The following is a 15,357-nucleotide window of genomic DNA, read 5'->3' as shown; positions in this document are numbered from 1 at the left end:
CGGCCCTGATAATCTTTCGGACCAAAGCATCAGCACCGGAGTGATTGCCGCAGGTTCCTTCGTGCACCTCTCTCATCACATACTCTGTCTCTCCGGGACCCAAACACTTGGCCAGGGGTCTGAAGAAAGACCGCCAATATAACTGGCCGTCCACCAAGCAAAAACGGGTAGTTTTGGTCCTTAGTGACCATGATTCTTTTGGGTCACTTGGGAGCTTACCACCACGCAAGTAGTCGATGTACTTGTTGCGCCAATCCCAAGTTAAACCCATTGCATTTGCTTCGGCGTGTCCGTTTTCTATGACCGTGTTTAACAAGTGCACCGTTGCCCCGAGGTTGATTTCCTCCCCTTCGACCGAGGATCCCAAATTCGCTAATGCATCGGCCTCGCTGTTCTGCTCCCTCGGTATGTGCTGCATGGTCCATTATTTAAACCGATGTAGTACCACTTGGGTTTTTTCAAGGTACCTTTGCATCCGTTCGTCCTTGACCTCGAAGACGCCGTTCACCTGGTTTACGACCAAAAGCGAATCGCACTTTGCCTCGATTATTTCGGCCCCCATACTTCGAGCCAATTCCAAACCTGCAATCATAGCCTCATACTCGACTTCATTGTTAGTCAATTTAGCAGCTCTAATGGACTGTCGAATGGCATCCCCGGCCGGGGTTCTAAGGATGATCCCTAGCCCGGAACCTTTGAGGTTCAAGGCCCCGTCCGTGTGCAGAGACCAAATGCCCGAGGCCTTTCCCGAGGTCAGCAGAAGCTCTATCTTGACCTCGGGGACCATAGCCGGGGCAAAATCTTCCACGAAGTCGGCCAAGATCTGGGATTTGATGGCCGTTCGAGGTTTGTACTCGATATCATACCCGCTAATTTCTACAGCCCATTTAGTTAACCTACCCGATAATTTCGATTTATGCATGATGTTTTTCAGAGGGTAAGTAGTTACTACATGTATTGGGTGGCATTGAAAGTAGGGCTTGAGCTTTCTGGAAGCGCTTACCAATGCCAATGCCAATTTTTCCAAATGGGGATAACGGGTCTCCGCATCCCCCAAAGTTCTACTCACGTAATAGATAGGAAATTGTGTACCTGATTCTTCTCGGACCAAAACGCCACTTACCGCTACTTCGGTGACAGCAAGGTAGAGAAAGAGCAGCTCGTCCGCCTTCGGTGTGTGCAGCAGCGGGGGGCTAGACAAATACCTTTTCAATACTTGTAAAGCTTCTTGGCACTCCGGTGTTCAAGAGAAGTCGTTCTTCTTCCTTAGTAAGGAGAAGAAACGATGACTCTTGTCCGAAGACCTCGATATGAAGCGACTCACCGCCGCTATCCTCCCGGTGAGCCTCTGTACCCCTTTGACGCTATTCACTACTTCGATATCCTCGATGAGTTTGATTTTGTCCGGGTTTATTTCAATACCCCGGTTTGACACCATGAAACCCAAATATTTACCGGACCGGACACCGAAGGCACATTTTTCCGGGTTAAGCTTCATGTTATACTTGCGGAGCACATCGAAGGTTTCCTGCAAATGCTTCAAATGGTCCTCTGTTTCCAGGGACTTAACAACCATATCGTCAATATAAACTTCTATTGTTTTTCCTATTTGTTCTTCGAACATCCCATTAACTAGGCGTTGGTAAGTTGCACCGGCATTTTTTAGGCCAAAAGGCATTACATTATAACAGTAAGTCCCATAACGAGTGATGAAGGACGTTTTCTCTTGATCCCCCGGGTGCATCCGAATTTGGTTATACCCGGAGTAAGCATCGAGAAAACTTAACATCTCATGCCCGGCCGTCGCATCGATCATTCTGTCGATGTGAGGCAACAGAAATGAATCCTTTGGGCATGCTTTGTTTAAATCCTTATAATCAACACACATTCAAAATTTATTACCTTTCTTGGGCACCACTACCACGTTAGCAAGCCAATCCGGGTACTTTACCTCCCGGATAGAACCTATTTTTAAAAGCTTCGTTACCTCGTCTTTTACGAAGGCGTGTTTTGCTTCCGCCATGGGCTTCTTTTTTGCTTCACCGGGGAAAACTTCTCGTCCAAGCTGAGCTTGTGAGTTGCTACTTCCGGTGATATACCTGTCATATCTATATGAGACCATGCGAAGCAATCTGCGTTAGCTCGAAGAAATTCAATTAACTTGTTCCTGAGCTCCGGGGTAAGCCCCGTACCCAGGTATACCTTTCTGTCCGGTAGGTACTCGAACAAGATGATCTGTTCCAGCTCCTCTACAGTTGACTTGGTTGCATCCGAGTCATCCGGCATGACGAACGATCTGGGTACCTCGAAATCATCCTCTTCATGTCCTGGATCCGACCCGGTGTGCTTTGATTGCTATTTGGTGTCCTCTCCTCCGGTTACATCTTCTTCCTTCTGAACCGACTCTTCGGGTCGAGGCGCTGCTTCCTCTACTGCGAACATCTCCCTTGCAGCGGGCTGTTCACCTCGGATGGTTTTTATCCCTTCCGGGGTGGGGAACTTTAGCAGCTGATGCAGTGTTGAGGGCACGGCCCTCATGCTATGTATCCAGGGTCTGCCCAGTAGTGCATTATACTTCATGTCCCCTTCGATCACATAGAACACCATTTGCTGAATGGTGCCATCGACGTTCACAAGTAATGAGATCTCCCCCTTTGTGGTTTCACTCGCCATGTTGAACCCGCTGAGTATCCGAGCTACTGGTACGATCTGATCAAGCATCCCTAGCTATTCGACCACTCTCCACCGGATGATGTTGGCCGAGCTACCTGGGTCAATGATAAGTTGGTATTTTACCAACTTATCTCTTCTTTAATCTTATATTTTTGCTATATTTGCTTGAGAAAATAGTGTATTTAATATCATTTACATCTATTTTACAGGTCTTATGTGATTTAGAAGTGATCAGAAGAAACCAAGTGAAAATTTAGTCAAAAAGAGGCCAAATGGGACAGTTTTGCAAAACTGTCCAAACTGGACAGTTTTGCAAAAACGGGACAGAACTGCAAAAAACGGGCAGAACTGCAAAAACTGAAAGTTGGGGCATATTTTGTCATTGTTTTGACTTGGAAAAATCTGGGCATAAAGAGAGGCTTAGGGCAACAAAACATGATCATCTTTGGCACAACACACAAGTTCTTGGAGGCTAGGGTTCATCACCAACACCTTGGAAGAGAAGATTTGGAGACACCAATGAGAAATTCTTTACCCATTTCTTCTACTCTTGCTATGTATTGAATATTTATGTGTGTAGTATTTCATTTCAATACTTGAATTTCGTTTATGGAAATATTCTTGATTAAAGTTTGGATTGAATCTCTTGTTTTGCTTATGTGTTGAATGATTTTATTCCTAATGAAGTGAGTTATTGTTTCTTTAATTAATCTCATTTTGAATGATTCTTAAGGGAGTAGCTAACCCTAAGACTTGCCCATTTATTTCGGTTTAAACTTGGAAGAGGCAAACTCGGGATTGGGAAAGATTAATTAACAAGAATTTGGGGCGTTAACCCTCATCTAATGGAAATCGACCTAGGAATAGGCGACACCACTTGTAGCCATATTCGGGTGTTCTTAATGCTCCTAATTGCTTTAGGGATATTCAATTAGGTAGTCTAGTTAGTCTTCGGAAGAAGCTAATTTAGAGTCATTATCCGAGGCTAAGTAATATAAACTCACCATTATTTGAAAATCATGAAGTACATTGGATCGTTACTTGAGCGTAGTTTCCCTTGTATCCATGCTTGTGGCCATTGATCATTTTACTTGCTTTCTAGGTTAGTTTACATTTTTGCATTAGTTATAATTCTCTCAAACAAAACCAAAACATTATCTATCGTTTGGCTTTAGCGTAGTTGGTGAAAATTCCTACTTTTCCTAATCGCCTACATATTGTTCTCTGTGGGATTCGACCCCGACTCATAGTTGGGTAAATTATATTTGCATACGACCGTGCCCATTCTAATTAATAGGGTGGATTTGGACGTTATCAAAAATGGCGCCGTTGCCGGGGAACAATTTGGCGTATTTAGGTTAGTTTAGGATTTAAGCTAACTTGCTTTGGTACTGTCCAGTTTTTGCTTCTGCAGAAACTGTCCAGTTCTGAAAAACTGTCCAGTTTTTGTTTCTGCAAAACTGTCCAGTTTCTGAAAAACTGTCCAGTTTTTGCTTCTGCAGAAACTGTCTAGTTCTGAAAAACTGTCCAGTTTTTGCTTCTGCAGAAACTGTCCAGTTCTAAAAAACTGTCCAGTTTTTGTTTCTGCAAAACTGTCCAGTTTCTGAAAAATGGCATCATATAATGAAAATTGGTTGGATGGTAGTTGTTCATACTTTGATGACCCATGTCCATATTGTGGAGGACCTCACTTTTGGCAAGATTGTGAAAATGCTCCCGGGAGAGAGATGTGTGCACCATCTCAATCCTATGATGGGAATATTTGTAATATATGTGGTGGTCAAAATGGACATTGGAGTGATTGTCCTAATTATTTTCCTTTCCCTCCCTCAAGTTGTTCTAATGAAAATACTAGTTGTGCTTTTGAGTTTGATAGGAACAACGATATGGCAAACAAAGGGCAAAGTACCGGATATGAAGGTATCATGGAATTGCTCCAAGCATACTTTGACCGGGAAAGGGAGGAGGAGCAAGAACTCATCGGGCAATCCATTTTAGAAATGAACAAATCACTTGAGGATGAAAATTTTTCAATTTCCATGGATGTGCCTATTCCTCAAAATGAAGTAGTTGAAGAAGAGATTTCAAATTTACAAGATGAGCCTGAAAATTCTTGTGACCCCAACAAGAGTTGTGAAATTGAAGAAGTGGTTCAACTTGAAGAAAATGAGCCAAGTCATAAAGAAGAAATCTCCAATACTCGAAAAGAGGAAATTGAGGAAATGTTGAGTGGCATTATGGGGAGAAATGAAAAATATGGGAAAATTGTGGCCAAATGGTGGGAAGTAGTTCAATATGGAGATGATGAAACTATCCAAAACATGGATTTCACCACGTTAGGATTTTTACAAGCTTTGGACGATTCTCACCATGAAGACAAACTTGACAAAGTGGATATTGTGAGCCAAGATTGGCTAATGAATCAAGCTCAAAAACTTGAAATCTATGGGGATCACCGTGAAGGCTTTTCACGGATGATGAAACAATATCTAAAAATGCATGTTGAGCAAAGTCAAGAAGTGGAGCTACTTGAAATTGATATCCGGAAATTGGAGGCCGAATTGAATGCAAAGATTGAAGCATGTAATGCTCAATATCAAAGGGCCATGGATCATAATTTTGAGTTGGTTTCCAATGAAGAAGAGGTCAAGATTGATTTTCATGAGCTAATGACAAATTACCAACCAACAAATCCAAAAATAGTGAATGATGCCGAGATTGAAGAAATGATACTAGAGTTGCATAAAAAAGTTCATGAAATCGTTTTTGAAGACTCTAGTTCATTTATGGGTAAGGATGTCAAAATTCATGCAAATTTGAAATTTGAGCGCGTTGGACCACATTCGAACCATTTTTCAACATTGTGCTTGGTTGATGATATGGAAGTTGAATCAAACAAGCTAATGAAGAATTTTGGATATGAAGAAGAAAGCGTTTTTATTTTGAAGTTTGCTATGCCAAGAAGAAAAAAGGGCATTCCTCACTTAAGGGCCAAGAAGTGCAAAATGCGACACTCGAGAGTTGGCCTCTTTGCTTTCCTACCACCGCCTCATGAGCATCACCGGAATCTTGATTCAAAGTTGGGGCGCAAATTCATATCTTCCAAATGGAGGGAAAAGTGGTAAAAGGTAACCGTCGTGCCGCGACGTTAACTTAAGCGCTTGGTGGGAGGCAACCCATTGTTTTAAAAATTTTAAATTATTTTTGAAATTTGATTTTTTAGAATAGTTTTGTTTATGGTTTTTGACTAATCTGCAAAGTTTCAGAATTTTTGGAGTTGTTTTGAGCAGGTCGAATTTTCGGACAGCCCCAAACCAGTAGCTGCTGAAAATTGCAGAAACTGTCCAGTTTTTTGCTTGTGCAGTGAGGACACTGCAATGTTTTTAGTTGGGGGTGGCATGTGGTAGCACGCTATATTTTGGTTATGCTTGATTGTGTGCCCTTGTCGGGTTTATTTTGTGACTGTTGGTGTGGCTATGGATAAGCGTTACAAATGGAACTTGCTCAAATTCTTGAAAATTTCGTTCTTTTTGCATGTTGTGGATTAGTTACTTTTGTTATTTTATTTCCATTCTTAGTTAGGTAGTTTAGGAGTAAAAATGGTGTTGGGATGTGATTTTTTACCCCTGGGCTAATTTTTGGCTTGCTTGGTACCAACTTATTTAAACCTTAACATATGAACTCTTGATTTTTGAAAAAGAAAAATGATTGAAGTAAGGTTTCTTGTTGTGACTTTTAGATTTAATTTTTGGCTCTTACTTTCACTAATTAGTCTCTTTAGGCTATGAGTGACTTTTTGAGTTCATTTGTTTCAATTGGTTCTTGGATACATATTCTACTTGAGTTTTCATGTGCCATGTGTGATGAGGTTTATTTGTGAGTTCTTTTGCATTATTTGTGGTCTAGAACTTGCCCGGAATGAGTTTCAAGGCGAAATCCTAGACTACACTTGGTTTGAAAAATGATGTTAGGCCTTCCTTGAACCGCTTTTGTTGCCTTAAATTTCCTACCCTTGCATATTTTCCCTAGTCAACCCCTTTTGAGCCTTTAACCTTTTCTTTGGCAACCATATTACAAGCTTTAACATTCTGTTCTTCATTGATCCATCTTTTGGTACCCTACCTCCTTAAGTGCGTTGAAAGTGCAAACGTAGGCTGAAAGCCTAAGTTTGGGGGTGATAGTTGGAAAAAGTTGTGATGTGGGAGTTACTTTAAGGTGAAAGAAAAAAAAATGAAGTAGTAAAAAAAAAAAAAAAAAAAATTGGAAACTTCCTTGTTATTTTGAAAAAGAAAAAAAAAGGAAGGAATAATGAAGAGTTGTGAATAAAGGGAAGACTAGTTGGTGAAATGGAAAATGAAGAAAAGGGTGGAAAAATTTCAAAGGAAGTGTGCTTTGATTGTTGAAAATTGTAGTGCTTAGGGAGGTTTATGAGTCACTATTTCCAAATTATGTTCCTACCTTAACCAAAAGCCTACATTACAACCCTTTTAAGTCCTAATTGATTTTGAACCAAGTGTGTCTATATTAGTGGAGAAATACATGAAGGGCAAGCTTATGGTACTACTTGTGCAATTGAACATCTTTGTGAGAGAAGAGAGTTAATTCTTTCTATTTAATATCCCATTGTGTTTTGACTTACATTTTCTAAATGTGGGATTCTCTCTTGAGTGTGAGGGCACATGAGAATTTAAGTTGTGAAATTGTTCCATTTTCCAATTGAGAGGAATGAACAAAAGAAAGTTGTTTTGTGATAAGGAGTCAAATTTTGAAGCTTTAGTGTCATGACTTGATTGCTACTTTGATCAACTTGGTGTTTGAGCACTTGAAAAGAAAATGAAGTTTTTAAGAAGAAGTTGGTGATTCATATGTTTTGAATTAATTGTTGGTACCAATCAAAGTCATGTTTTTGTGCTTAAAGTAGACTTTTTAATTTGGTATGATGTTGGTGCACTATTGAGTCAATTCCTTAGAAAGAGATTTTATGTTTTGAATTGCTTGAGGACAAACAATAGTTTAAGTTTGGGGGTTTGATAAGTTGGTATTTTACCAACTTATCTCTTCTTTAATCTTATATTTTTGCTATATTTGCTTGAGAAAATAGTGTATTTAATATCATTTACATCTATTTTACAGGTCTTATGTGATTTAGAAGTGATCAGAAGAAACCAAGTGAAAATTTAGTCAAAAAGAGGCCAAATGGGACAGTTTTGCAAAACTGTCCAAACTGGACAGTTTTGCAAAAACGGGACAGAACTGCAAAAAACGGGCAGAACTGCAAAAACTGAAAGTTGGGGCATATTTTGTCATTGTTTTGACTTGGAAAAATCTGGGCATAAAGAGAGGCTTAGGGCAACAAAACATGATCATCTTTGGCACAACACACAAGTTCTTGGAGGCTAGGGTTCATCACCAACACCTTGGAAGAGAAGATTTGGAGACACCAATGAGAAATTCTTTACCCATTTCTTCTACTCTTGCTATGTATTGAATATTTATGTGTGTAGTATTTCATTTCAATACTTGAATTTCGTTTATGGAAATATTCTTGATTAAAGTTTGGATTGAATCTCTTGTTTTGCTTATGTGTTGAATGATTTTATTCCTAATGAAGTGAGTTATTGTTTCTTTAATTAATCTCATTTTGAATGATTCTTAAGGGAGTAGCTAACCCTAAGACTTGCCCATTTATTTCGGTTTAAACTTGGAAGAGGCAAACTCGGGATTGGGAAAGATTAATTAACAAGAATTTGGGGCGTTAACCCCCATCTAATGGAAATCGACCTAGGAATAGGCGACACCACTTGTAGCCATATTCGGGTGTTCTTAATGCTCTTAATTGCTTTAGGGATATTCAATTAGGTAGTCTAGTTAGTCTTCGGAAGAAGCTAATTTAGAGTCATTATCCGAGGCTAAGTAATATAAACTCACCATTATTTGAAAATCATGAAGTACATTGGATCGTTACTTGAGCGTAGTTTCCCTTGTATCCATGCTTGTGGCCATTGATCATTTTACTTGCTTTCTAGGTTAGTTTACATTTTTGCATTAGTTATAATTCTCTCAAACAAAACCAAAACATTATCTATCGTTTGGCTTTAGCGTAGTTGGTGAAAATTCCTACTTTTCCTAATCGCCTACATATTGTTCTCTGTGGGATTCGACCCCGACTCATAGTTGGGTAAATTATATTTGCATACGACCGTGCCCATTCTAATTAATAGGGTGGATTTGGACGTTATCAGTCAATCAAAATACGTTTAACCTTAGTTTTAAAGATAAGTACAGAAATTACCAATGCATCATTGTGCGGTTGAATGATGCCCTCTGCGTCCTCGTTGCTGAAGGAGATAGAACCCTCGGGTAAGGGATCTCGGGCGCGCTTTTCATGACCAACAGAAACCTTGGCCTGTTTCATCACCGGCCCCTAGAGGCATCGATACCCCCAACTATCATGTTGATTGTATGCTGGGGTTCTACCGGCTCGGCCCTTCGATGAGCCTCCCTTTCCTTGTAGTGACTTTTGGCTCGTTCACTCAATAGATCTCGGAGGTGACCGTTCTTCAGTAACTGGGCTACCTCTTCTCTCAACTGGCGACAATCCTCGGTTCTGTGACCATGGGTTCCGTGATATTCACACACCAATAGCCGAGACGAGGCCCGAAGTACTAACGTTGAAGTTGTACTCCGATATCTTTGGCAAACCCTTGTTACCGGCGGAGCTTCCGGCATCGCTCCTGAATGAGAGACCCCGGCTGTTTGACGTGCGCTCGACCCGTTTACTACCCCGACCTGAAAAACGGCTTGGGCTCACCCTTGACTTTTTCGACCTAAAACTTTGCCTCTCCGAATGGGAGTATGGCCGATACCTTTCCTTCGATGAGTCGGCCTTTGTTTCGTAACCCTTCCTTGGTTTCTCAAAACTTTTATTCACATTTATTGGCCCCGAGGGGAGCTCGAATTGATCATCCTCCACCCAAATCTTCGACTCGTACCGGTTAAGGACATCGGCCCATGTCACAGCCTCGTATTCCAGCAAGCTTTCTTTCAATTTGAACAAAGCTGTTGAACTTAGAACATTGAGCCCCTTTGTGAAAGCTTGCGCAGCCCATTTTTCTGGAACCGGGGGGAGTTCCATCCGTTCCCTTTGGAACTGATTGACGAACTCACGCAGTAACTCATCGTCTCTTTGGGTTATACGAAAAATATCGGCCTTGCGGGCCTGCACCTTTTTGGCACCGGCGTGGACCTTGATAAAGGCATCGACGAGCATTTCGAAGGAGGTGATCGAATGCTCAGGTAGATGGTCGTACCATGTCAATACTCCTTTTGATAGAGTTTCCCCGAACTTCTTCAGCAGTACCGATTCAATTTCGTCCTCCTCCATATCATTGCCCTTTATGGCACATGTGTATGAGGTCACGTGCTCGTGCGGGTCCGTTGTGCCATCATATTTCTGGATATCCGGCATTTTAAACCTCTTCGGGATTAATTTCGGGGCCACACTCGGAGGAAAAGGCCTTTGGATGTACCTCTTCGAATCCGGCCCTTTCAGTAAAGGCGAAGCCCCCGAGATTTGATCCACCCGAGAGTTGTATGTTTCGACCCTCTTCTCGGTTGAGTCTACCCGTTTTGCCAAAGTATCGAGCATTTTTAGAACCTCGGTGGAGGACCCAGCTCCGGATCCATCGCTCTCAATAACGCGTGCCTCCTCCCTTCTGGGTTCAGCAACACCGCTCGTTTTTTCCGGGGTCACTGTATCCCCTCCGTTTTGCAACCGGGCTATCGCGATTCCCTGTTCGGCAATCGCCGCTCTCTGCTCTTGTCACACCCTAACCTTACTAGGGTGTGATGGGCACCCGACCCCATACTCGGAGCCGAGCGAACCCGCTAACTCTTATTACATACATAATCTTTTGGACTTTTAAATCAAATAAAGATGAAACGCATAGTACAACTTTCAGAAATATTCTTTTTCGTTGCTTTCAAATCAAACAAAATCTGTAATCATATAAAACTTATAGCATAACACAAATGACACATCGGCTGATGGAGCCGCTTACAGAACTGACAACCAATACCCACGACTCTGTCTGCAAAGTCTCTAACATTAATCAGACATCATAGCACACATACTCTGACCCCGCAGCACTCCAGGGACAAGTTGAGCTTGCCAACTCCGCTGGAACATCTTCAATAGTAGCTTTAGCTCATCTGGGTGTACCTGCGCGGCATGAAACGCAGCCCCCGAAGAAAGGGGGTCAGTACGGAAAATGTACTGAGCATGTAAGGCAAGAATCACAGTAAAAGAATCATAACTGATACAAGAGGTGCAGAAACATATACAATGTCCAGAATACCAAAACTCTCGCCTTTAGAGCGTAATCATGCATATCATTATCACATAGCGTACCCGGCCCGTTATGGGACTCGGTGGATAAAGTCATATCATCATACTTTCGTATCATCATGCATACATATACAAATACATATATATATATATACCGTACCCGGCTCTCTAGTGAGGGACTCGGTGAATGAAGTCATACCGTACCCGGCCCATTAAGGGACTCGGTGAATAGAATCATGCATGTGAACATCATATATCATATACATACCGTACCCGGCCCCTAGTGAGGGACTCGGTGAATCAAATCATCATATGCCCTCCTGGCCACCATAACACATCATCATCATCATCATATCATCATATACATATACCGTACCCGACCCATTAAGGGACTCGGTGAACAAGGCAATGGAAGGCGCATGATAACGTACCCGGCCCGGGACTCGGTGAAAGACATATTGAGGCGTGCACGAGCAGAGTAGTGAGAAACTATATGCATATAAATCAAGACTCGATAGATAAGTATACTTACCGACACCTGAAGGCTCAGAAACAAGTTTCGGGTCAATCCGACTTAGTATAAGAAAGTTATGAGCGTTTGAAGTACAGAACCTTCTACGAACATTTCAGAAGCCATTTTTGAGAAATTGAAGCAACAATCATATCAAGTACCTTTCGGATATCGTATGGATCAAATCAAATATAGCTTTTGGAATCATATGTACACATCAGAATGTATCAAAGACTTGACGGAATAATCAGACGTGCTATCATTCGAAAATCAAGACATTAGTCATATCACTTTTCTTTCGAATGTCATTCGGAAACATACAGAACTTTTACAAACGTTTCAAAGCAAATCCAAGATCTTTTTCGAAAGTTAGGGACATTAAAACTTACAAAACTCTTTTAGGAACAAAACTCTTTATGCTCATCTCGTTATTCAACTATACAATAAGTTCAACTATATCGAACGTACTCATGTCAGGAGTGAATAAGAATCACAGACAGACTCGGAAAAATATCAAATAGAGCTTCGGAAATCATAGATACATATCAAAAAGGTGGATACGAATCATAAACAAACTCGGAATCACAGAATAGAGTAGCCCCAAGATGCATATCATACCTTATTTGGCTCTAAGACATGCCAAAAGAAAGAAAGGGTAAGCCTTACATACCTGTCCCACGTCCTATTAGCTACGCTTATTCGTCCAAACTTGCTAGTCTACATTCAAGAAGATTTACATAATCATTAGATTCATTGACATATGCTTGTCTAAGTCTTTCAAATGAATTTATTTATATTCTACCGAAATTTCGGCAGCATTTCCCCTGTAAACACACCATCCCCGAGAATCTAACTTGGCCAAATAAACAATCAACAATCCGAGAATTAAACTCGGCCAAATTATCAACAACAATATCAACAATCACATTTCCTTTCATCCAAATTCATAAACTACACCAACAATCTATACTTTAGCAATAACATTCATACAAATGTAAGGAACCATACTAGTATCACATTATCTTCTTCAACAATCCCATAACGATTACAAATTCATTTCAATCCATCAAACCTTCATTCTCATCACGAAATCCACTTCTATAACAATCAAAATACTAAATAAACATTAGTTCATCATTCCTACACCACATGACATATACACGGCCAAGCTTCACACCACACGGCCACAACAATTTCAACTTCAATTGAATTATTAATCTCTCATTTCACCATAGAATCCATGACGACAACAACCAAAACACTAGATAAAATAATTGGCTCATTATTTCTACACAACACACATATACACGGCTACAACCAATACTCCCATATTTCATGAATTTCATTCATTCCTACATACTACAACATGCACAAATCACCCATAGCACATGAAAGAGAAGATTAAACCTTACCTTTTTCTTCACTTGTCTTCTTCCTCGGCCAAGGTCCCAAATTGCACCAATACATGTTTTGCTTGCTCCAACAACCACTCCACGTTAAAGAGGGCCTTCCATTTGGTGGAAATACTAGAAGGAAACAATTTTTCTTGATCAATTTCTATGGCACCATTTTTGGAAGCCATGGCTGAATGGCCCTATATATTTTTTTCTCCAAGTTTTCTTCTTGAAACTTCATGAATAATTTGTCTTGCCTTGTAAGCATTTGGTCCATATATATAATTATTGACCAAGCCTTGGGTGGGGTCCACTCCCACACCACACGGCCACAAGTGGTCCTTCAAGAATTTTCTTGAACACTTTGCGAATTTTCCTTTTTGCCCTTAGCCTTTCTCAATATTTCCATACTAATAATATTCATAAATAATATTCATAACAACTTGTACATTAAAATAATTTTTGAAAATGGTCTTGCCCTTAACTTACCACGACTATCTCGAAATATCCGAACGTACAAAATACGGGCTATAACAGCTCTTGCAACATTTTAAAAATTAAACGTAAGTCAATATTATCATTGGGTGTACCCGGTTCCTTCCGGTCCTGTGCCCGGGACAAGGTTACAGAATTATGGGTATTTAGCGAATCAGTGGCCGGTAAGGTGGCATTCTCCTGGTCTACGGTGTTTTGTCGGTTGAGACCCTCCCTCGAATTAACGGGGTTAGGATCAGATGGGTTTGGTGGTCCTCGTGGACCGCTTCCTTCGTTTTCGGCCACGATTTCGTTGTTGTTGACATGACCGGATTGCCTACTGTCAGTCATTTAGTCCGTTTTCTCAGATACGAACAGAAGGTGTTTTTGATTTAGATGGGTAAGGTAGAGATCAAGATAAAATACCAATATTATCCTAGCCCCACGGTGGGCGCCAAACTGTTTACCCCGAATTCGGATAATCAATTAAATTTGTGAGTGGGTATAAGATATGTGGTTAAGTCTCAATCTACTTAGTGAAAGGAATGTATAAATATAATACAATATGAAGAGAGCAATGATAATCGGCGACTTGATATATACTTATATATTTACTAATGTATGAATGCTACTTGATTGAAGAAGTGCAAGAAATAAACACAACAGATATGACCGAAATCTGGTATTTGAGAGAGAGATTTTGTATATAAATTGCTATTACAAAGTGTTTTTGATATGAGCAAGCCAACCCCCTAAAAGGAGGCCAATGCCCCTTATTTATAATGCTACCCCATGGGCTTCACACAACATAAGAAATAATAAAATAAAGAAAAGGTTCTGAGTTGGATTAGGTTGGATTAGGTGGACCGTATGGTCTGACACCTATATGATTGGCAGTTGAACACAGCAGGACGCCATCGACGCGTGACAACTGCGCAACGGATCTCCCGGACTTCCGGCCACGATCAATCGGACACACTACCTCGAACAACCGGCCATGGAAGAACCAGACCAAATGACGCCCTTCTGTCGCTCCGGTCCAAACGCTTCCCCGGCTCAGAACGGGGACCTTCATGCGCGTTCTTGTCCCTTTCTTCCCTCGGCCTTTGATCTCTCTGGTTTAGCGTATATCCGGTTTTTACCGTATACAATAAGTTACTACTTCAAAGTTAGCAATTTCCATTTGTCACTAATTAGCATGTTCCTTTTAATTGTGATGCATTTTTCTAATTTTCTTGAGTTCGTTTATTTGATTTAGTAAAGTAGTTAGTACAGTAATTTATGTCAATTGAGATTGAAGTAAATGTTTTTGGAACTTTTATAACAACCATTACTTTTGTGAGTGCTAATGCATACAGTTAAGGCAAAACTGAAAATACAGTTAGGGCAAAACTGAAATTCAAATTGAAAGCCGAATTTCTTGAATTTTTGGTTTGGATTTCCAGATTACGAATTAGATTTGGATTTAATTTTTAAAATTTTAGATTTTGGATTTGAGACTTTAAATTTTCGAAAAAAAATGAATTTTTTAAATCTTATATTTATACCTGGCGACTAGACGTAAGCTCATATGCCTAAACTAAGACCAATACCCTACTAAAAGTCAATCTACATTATTGGGCTAATGAATATTGCAAACTGACATTTGACAATAGTTTTTGTTTTCATTTGAAGAGCTGTGACGTTGGTCCTTAAGGAAGCATATTAATTGACGTTTAAATCTCATAGAGTTTACAAAGATTGACTAGCGGTTCACTTGAATATGAACTATTAGTAGTATGATCTATCTAGACATGATTTTACTTTAGATTAGGATTTTAATTCCTTGGAAATGATTTCATAGCTTAAATGAAACATTTTATTTGGATGACTGTCGCAGGACTGAGAAATTGTTAAGGCAATTTAACATGAATACATTATTAGGATGTTCATATTTGTAAGAAAGAGAAACTCAACTT

Source organism: Lycium barbarum, chromosome 5 (assembly GCF_019175385.1).
Source record: "Lycium barbarum isolate Lr01 chromosome 5, ASM1917538v2, whole genome shotgun sequence".
Lineage (NCBI taxonomy): Eukaryota > Viridiplantae > Streptophyta > Magnoliopsida > Solanales > Solanaceae > Lycium > Lycium barbarum.
This window is presented reverse-complemented; position numbering follows the sequence as displayed.